Below are 8,049 nucleotides of genomic sequence, written 5' to 3'. Positions count from 1 at the left end.
GCATGTATCACCACTACATTTCTGTCCTTGCTGCCCGAACTCAGTTCGTAGCCTTATTTAACACGACAGTATCAGAAACGCGCTTTCAATAACAGCATGCTGATAATCAACAAAAACTCACCAAGTGGAGTTCAGTAATCTCCGGTGCGGCGTTTTTCGCAGCAGGCCTAGATGTATCAGGCGTAGTCAGTCGACTCGGCTTCAATGCATCCTGAACGGCGCGGCTTTGCGACTCGGCAGTGAAAGGTGGGGCACACGCTTTCTTCATGAGTATCCAACTCGGCGTAGGGCGTTCGTTCAGTGGGAGGTGGGCGTACACGCTTCTTTCGCGAGTATCCTACTCGGCGCAGGGCTTCCTTCCGAGCACTTGGCAACAGGCGTAGTGGCGACTCGGCTTTATTGCGTCCTGATTAACGCGGCTTTGCGACAGTGAGAGGTGGGGGCACACGCTTTATTCACGAGTATCTAACTTAGCGCAGCACGTTCGGTCAGACGAGCTATGGTGGCTAGAATTCTAGCCACCATAACGATTACTTCGCGAGCATCCGGTTGCAGGGCCATATGCCTTGGCAGGGCTTTCTTCCACGAGCGCGACCCTCTGCAACACTATACGAAAGTGCGGGGAGCGACAGCGCAATGACACAGTTAGGCTGGCGGAAATGCATAGCCTCCAAGAGCGTTGGGCCGCGGCGCATTGTGGGTGGCTCTATCCGCTCGCCTTTGTAAACTCTCATCCGGGCATGCAGCTGCTATGGTGGCTAGAATTCTAGCCACCATACAGCTGCTACTGGTTCTACTACTATCCTCTTCCCGACATTGCAGTGTTGCTGCCATACTCGCGAAGATTTTTAAATTAAAGCACGCAATTATGTATTATTGTGCGCCAAACTAAACTTAAAAACAGTGCGCCGGTACATGAGATCACGAAGCGCGGTCCACGCCTTCACAAGAGCAATTAGAGAAATGAAACAAAGAAAACAAAAATGTATAAAATATTTTGTCTCAATACGATCCGCAATCCAGTTTCCTGCAGCGGCTTTTGGCTTTGTATGAACGGCCAAGCCAGTGCCAAGCCAAGCTTGCGTCCCTGATCAGCTGTTTGTTTCCATCGAGAATTCAAAGCCCAGTGAACTGGCAATTTGTTTATATGATATTGCTAAAGGGCTTGAAATTGAATATTTCTCTACGTACTAATGCTGTACTTTTCCTCTCTGTTTCCTGATCACAGTAATGAGATTGAGGAGGTTACAATTTCGAAAACAGCAAGTGCAGCTCAAGCATTGCTAGTATCGCTGCTTCGGTAATAAAATGTTACAAAGATTTTGCCCCGTGACCTGCTTGCCGTGTTCGAGCACCCAGTAGAAATTTACGGTGCCGCGGCTGAGAGAGTTGAATAAAATTGCAATATTACGAAAGGAAGGCTCTGAAGCAACATCGCATTTTATCAGGCCTACACCTCCCACACCTAGACGAGTAAAACTCGTCGATATTGTCTTGCAAAGCTGTGTATAATATTTAAAACACATTCTTTAGCCCACGATGAATTGTTCTCTCGTGTGTCTTCTCCATTTGGTACTGTCATGTTAACTTACAAAGGCAAATTTTCATATTTAGTCTCTTTAGATGTTGCAAAAGCTTGACACGTGGTGTGTGTGTGTCATACTGATAATTCTCCTCGTAACCTTGGTCCACCTATTTAAACAGCGTCGCATTTTATTGCTCGCAATTGTGTTTGTCTTATACTGTAAGCCAGTTGTGTGATTTCATCAATATTCACGAGTGTTCCCTGACTATACAAACACGTGCGTTTTATTTGGTGCGGTGCACGTTTGTATGTAGCAAAAATGTCATTTCGTCAGTGTATGTCTGCACACACTTGCATGCCCTGCAGTACGTGTACATAATTAATGCAGTAAGGACTGCAATGCATAGCCTTGCATGGGACATATATTCCATGCACCCTCAGAGAAATGTTGTTTGTTATGAGCCTACTGTTTATCATTACATTTTTTTTTTCGTTAAAGTTTCATCTCCATATAAAGCAGCTGTATACAGGCACGAGCTTCAGCAGCTTCCTCGTTGTTCCATTTTAAATACAAACACCAAGCCTACCCGAATCAATGATCTGTTTGCTATCATTACTGTTATGTGTTCTACGATGTACACAAGGACAGTAGTATACAAAAAATAGGGAGGGGATTGAATGCCCTGCCTGCATGGCTGCGCCGTTTCACAAGATCAGGCGCTGCGCTGTGAAGCTTCCTACCGGCCTGCAGAAATTCAAGGGAGCTAGCGTACGATAGCGTGGTTCAAGAGGACTTGTGGGGAATACTAGACACACTGGGTGTAAAAGATGGAGTCACTAATCGTTGAAAGGAAATCTATAAAACTAACAAGGTAGTTATAAAGTGGGAAAAACAGGTATCCAAGCCCACAGTGGTGAAACATGGACTTAGGCAGGCGTGCCCACTGTCACCCTTGTTATTCATGATGTACCTACAAGGATTAGAGGCCAAATTAGAGGCAAGTGGACTTGGCTTCAACCTCTCTTTAGTCAAACAAGGAAAACTCATTGATCAGGCACTACCAGCATTAATCTACGCAGGTGATATAGTGCTAATGGCCGACAACAAGGAAAATTTGCAGAGGTTGATGGACATCTGCGGTAATGAGGGAGATAGGTTAGATTTTAGGTTCAGTTAGGAAAAAATCAGCAGTCATGATTTTTAATGATAACGAAGGTAGTGAGCTTAGAATACAGGAAGTCACGCTAGAGATAACAGATAAATACAAATAACTGGGCGTATGGATAAGCAATGGGACCGAGTACCTGAGGGAACACGAAATATACGTGACGACTAAAGGTAACAGGAATGCAGCAGTGATGAAAAATAGGGCACTGTGGAATTACAATAGGTATAATGTTGTGAGAGGAATATGGAAAGGGGTCATGGTTCCTGGGCTGACGTTCGGCAATGCGGTCTTGTGCATGAGGTCAGAAGTTCAAGCAAGATTGGAAATTAAGCAACGTGGAATATGTAGGCTTGCTTTAGGAGCTCACGGGAATACACCAAACCAGGGAGTACAAGGTGATATGGGATGGACATCATTTGATGGCAGGGAAGCTGGCAGCAAGATAAAATTTGAGAAGCGATTGAGAGAAATGGGGGAGGAGCGTTGGGCTAGGAAGGTTTTGAGCTACTTGTAGATGAAGAATGTCGATACAAAATGGAGGAAGCGAACCAGGAAATTGACTGGTAAATACTAAGAAAACAGCAGGTGGCCAAACCAAAAAGAACTATCGGTTAAAAAGAAAGTGCAGGAAACGGAGACTGACATGTGCAGAATTGGCATGATTAAGAAGTCCGCACTAGAGATCTATCGAACTTTTAAGCAGGAAATTGCCAAAGAAAGCATCTATGATAATACTCAGGGTAGTTCTTTACTGTTTGAGGCCAGGACGGGAGTATTGCGAACCAAGACATATCGGGCCAAATACGAAGGGGTAGACACAGTATGCAGTGCGTGTGGAGAAGAAGAAGAAACTGCCGAACACTTGATAATGTTCTGTAAAGGGGAAGAAGAGGAGAAGGAGATCGGCATTACGCGCAAGGCCCGGAATACCGTTCGTTTCCGGCTTGCAAGTTGAGACCGAAGCTGTTCGGACGCCATCACCGCTGATCTTCCGCTGAACCGGGCTTCGTTCTGAACCGGGCTCGTCCCTTCGGACTCTTTCGGACGGTGGTTTGGCTGAGTTTTGGGTGAATTTGACCTGTTGAAACTAGCTGACACGGCATATTACTTCTTTAGGCAATCGAATTAGTGCTAATGTCTAATTCATCTCCTGGCCAAGGGCATAGCCCTTGGTCTGCCTCCTTGCCCAATGATGAATTGCCATTGGAATATTTTTTCCGCAGTGGTGTTGTAAGCATCCCTGTTGCGCTGGTGCCCTCGAGTGGTGGATTTATTAGGCTCAACAACCCGAAGGCGATCCAGGTGGGGTTGCAGGCCATGACGCCGCACTTTCAGCTGATAAGTGATGTTCGTCAGTTCGGAAGAGGTGGTTTGGTATGCAGATCGTCAGATCCTTCGTGCGTTTCTGACATCCTAAAATGCAAGACATTTGCTTCGGTCCCGGTAAGTGCATTTATCCCGCCTCATTTAGCGTGCACTAAGGGAATTGTACGAGGAGTCGACTCTACATTAACGCCCGCTGAGACTCTGGAAAAGCTGTCTGATGCTGGGGTCATAGCTGTGTACCGATGCAACCGATTAGTTAATGGTGAGAAAGTCCCCACTGAGTCGGTTATTGCTACCTTTGCCGGCACTTCCTGTCCATCCGAGTTGAAAATATGGCCGCTCATTTTCAGAGTCGAACGTCTCGCTTCTCGTCCTCTCAAGTGTCAAAACTGTTGGCGTTTTGGTCACAGTGCAGGGGGCTGTAAATCAAATTCACGTTGCCGCATCTGTGGCGATACCCACCCATCGAAGGAGTGCATCGCCGAAATCGAAAAGTGCTGCCTCTGTGCAGGAAATCACGCGGCCGATTATCTGAACTGCACCGCAAGGTCTAATGAAACGCAACTTCTAGAAATCATGGACAGACGTCGTTGCTCGCGGCGAGAAGCAATAACAGTTGTGAAGGATAGAGCCTTTGGATATGCCGAAGTCGCGTCGAGGCACGAACAACTAAGTGAGACGAAGATTCTTAATCTTATTGAGGCTGCAGTAGAAAAGGCGATGTCGAAAGCGCTGGAACACATAGTTACGAGCGTAAGTGAGTGCATCTCTCAAGTGTTTTGCTCACAGATGACACAGCTGGCTTCTGCGATAGCAGTACCGATGGCCTAGTCGGCACCTTGTGCAGTGGAAGTTATACCGAATTTAGCCCCACAGCGACAATCCCGCGAGGAGAAAACCCCAATTTCGTCCGTACCTTCTACGTCGACCTACGCGGAGGATCAGAATGAAATGGACGTATGCCAAGATTTCAGGCGTCAGAAGCGCACTGGATCTCCATTAAAATCTCCTTGCCCAAACACAAAACCCAAAAAGGGCAGCGAAAATGCCAGTGCACTTTTTAAGGAGAGTATTTTAGAAGCTGCCGTTGCTGAAGTGTTTCGCTCGTCAACGTAGATACCTTGAAAGTACTACAGTGGAATTGTAGGTCTTTGATTTCTGCTTCTACTGATTTACTTTGCTTAATTAATCAGTTATATCCGGATATAATCTTATTACAAGAAACCTGGCTTAACCCTGTTAAGAATTATCATTTAAACAATTTTAGAGCATTTCGGTTAGACCGTCCATCACTAGGAGGTGGTCTAATTATACTAGTCTCGAATAAATTTTGCCGCACAGCGAGCATAGCTTTTCAGCTTATGTCCACAGACTGTGAAATTTTGGCAATAGACCTCTGTCTGCCCGGGCACCACCCTTTTTCACTTATAAACGCATATTTTCCAACGGGTTTGCATAATACTCAACAATTAGATACTGCCTTAGCTAATTGCAAGAATGATTTCCTTCTGACTGGTGATTTCAACTCACATCATGTTTCATGGGGATTTCGAACAGACCATTCTGGTACTCTTTTGTGGGATTGGATGATTAATAAAAATCTTACCTGCCTAAATGATAGACAGCCTACTTTTATTCGCGGACGGACACGATCGGTATTAGATCTCACGTTTTGCAGCCCAAGTGTTTCAATAAAGTCTTGGAAAACAATTGATTTCTCTTCAAACAGTGACCATCTTCCTGTATACTTTGAAATCTCATGTGCTGTGAAATCTATTGAAAGGACAAAGAAAACATTGATCAATTACAAAAAATTTAAAGACTGCTTGCGTTCCAACATTAGGGCAGTGTCCAGTGGTCAAAATGAAGACCTCGGCAGAAATCTCTGTTCTGCTTTAAAAATCTCCAAGAACACTTCAGAATTTGTAATTGCTTCGTCGTCATCCAAAAGTGCCCAACCTAGTAGATGGTGGAATGATGAGTGCACACGAGATTATAGAAGAAGAAAAGCCGCATTGAAAAGACTTATATGTAATCAGAGTCCAAAAAATTGGAAGGATTATCAGTTCATTGCGGCAACATTTAAACGCACTGTATCGCGAGCGAAAGAGCAATATGACCAAGAACATTTCGAGTACCTGTCTAAATCAAATAACAAACGTGCTTTATTCAACTTCCTTCGTGGTAGGAAGAAGACCCCTATACCAGGAAACGTTGACTCAGTAGTTTACACCTCACAGGAACTACAGGAATCATTGAATCAGTTGGCTAAAGAATTAGAAAACAGGTTCTCAACGCATCTTCCTAATTCGGCTTACACAACAACCATCTATGACTACACAGAAATATCGACTTCCGAATTAAATCAGGCTATGGAAAGATTGCCAAATGCAGCACCAGGCCCCGATGGAATAACAAATACAATGCTAAAAATACTTCACAGGGAATATCCGAATGATCTGTTAGGTCTCGTCAATTATTCCCTTAGAAGAGCATGGATCCCTTCTGAATGGAAGATTGCGAAAATTATACCATTGCTTAAGAAACAGGGGGCAGGCTATAATTTAGACAACATACGACCGATAGCCTTAACATCTAATGTAGTAAAACTTATTGAAAGGGTACTTCATGGTCGTATAATTAGGTTTATTAACGAGAAACAACTGTTGAGTTCTTCCCAAATTGGCTTTAGATCTGGATATTCCATATGGCATGCACATGTAGATCTGGAAAGTCGTATTCATATTGCCCGTCACAAAAAGCACTTTGCGGCTTTAGTAACGTTAGACATATGTAAAGCATATGATAGTGTAGAGTATTCTATCTTGACTAATCAGTTATGGGGTCATGGACTTCCACCTTATATAGTAGCATGGGTGACGGAATTTTTAAGTAGAAGAGAATTCTATTGTTATCAAGGCGGTTTCTCTTCCTGTAAGCACAAGCAAACCCGAGGTGTACCTCAGGGGTCAGTACTTTCCCCGGTTTTATTCAACTTATTGCTTAGTACCATCCCCGTTCATCCAGAAGTGAAAACCTATGTTTATGCCGATGACATTGCTTTCTTTGCTATGGCACATGACTTCCACTGTCTCTACACTATCTTGCAAACATATCTTAATAAAATAGAACATTGGTTGGATGTATTGATGTTGAACCTCAATACCGGTAAATGTGCTATTCTTGTTTTTCCAATCAAAGATCCCGTGCACATATCTATTAATTACAAGCTTCAAGATATCCCACAAGTACAATCATTGAAATATCTTGGAGTTATGTATAATGAGCATTTAAATTGGCGCCCTCACATTGAATACATCGCGACAAAAGCAGTACGCGCGATGGGGGTATTGCGGAGGTTGAGCAATTGCAGATCAGGTATGAGAAGAAAGGCACTTTTGATTATATATAAAATGTATGTCCGACCTGTGTTGGAGTTTGGCTGCATTCTTTTTTCTGGTGCGCCAGCCTACAAACTTCGGCCGCTCGTTCTGTTGGAAAGAGAGGCTTTACGGCTCTGCTTAGGACTTCCAAAGTATACTGCAAATGCAGTGTTATACCTTGAAGCACGAATACCAACCTTATTATGTCGCTTTAACATTCTTACTGTGCAGACCTTTTTACGACTATATGAAGCACCGTTTAACCCTGAACAAGTTATTTTTATTTCCAATCCTGACCTATTCTTCTCCGTGCATTGGCCCAGATTTACCAAACCACAAATAGTATTTGTTCAATCGTTACTTGAGCCCCTAAATGTACACGTTCGTGATCTGATTCCTTTAACTGAGCAACAAAATTCTCCAGAAATTGTTTACCATGATATCTTCCCAACTCACGCAAAGCTATTACCTACAGGCATTTTAAATGGTTTATTGCAGGACCATTTAAGTACTCTGCCAACAAATGTCATTATAGCAACGGACGTATCTCAATCACATGAAAAATCAGGTGTTGGAGTATATTGCCCCGTACTCGATTGGTCATTTTCACTTCGCTTACCGGACTTTCTTCCTGTCTTTCTGGCTG

At 43.8% G+C, this 8,049-nt stretch overlaps 1 protein-coding gene across 3 annotated transcripts in view; it reads right to left on the bottom strand.

Moving 5' to 3' along the window:
• The window catches only part of LOC119168753 (uncharacterized), a 52,956-nt gene extending 52,106 nt beyond the window's left edge, over positions 1–850 (bottom strand). For 2 of the 3 annotated variants that reach the window (XM_075865786.1, XM_075865788.1), the window contains exon 1: positions 122–850. The gene's annotated coding sequence lies outside the window, so the exon portion shown is untranslated. The remainder of the gene's footprint in view (positions 1–121) is intronic. The other variant, XM_075865787.1, reaches the window with a different exon arrangement.
• Positions 851–8,049: the final 7,199 nt, after the last annotated feature.

Source organism: Rhipicephalus microplus, chromosome 6 (genome assembly GCF_043290135.1).
Source record: "Rhipicephalus microplus isolate Deutch F79 chromosome 6, USDA_Rmic, whole genome shotgun sequence".
Taxonomy (NCBI): domain Eukaryota; kingdom Metazoa; phylum Arthropoda; class Arachnida; order Ixodida; family Ixodidae; genus Rhipicephalus; species Rhipicephalus microplus.
The sequence above is the reverse complement of the archived record's forward strand: the minus strand, read 5'-3'. Positions and strand labels throughout refer to the sequence as shown.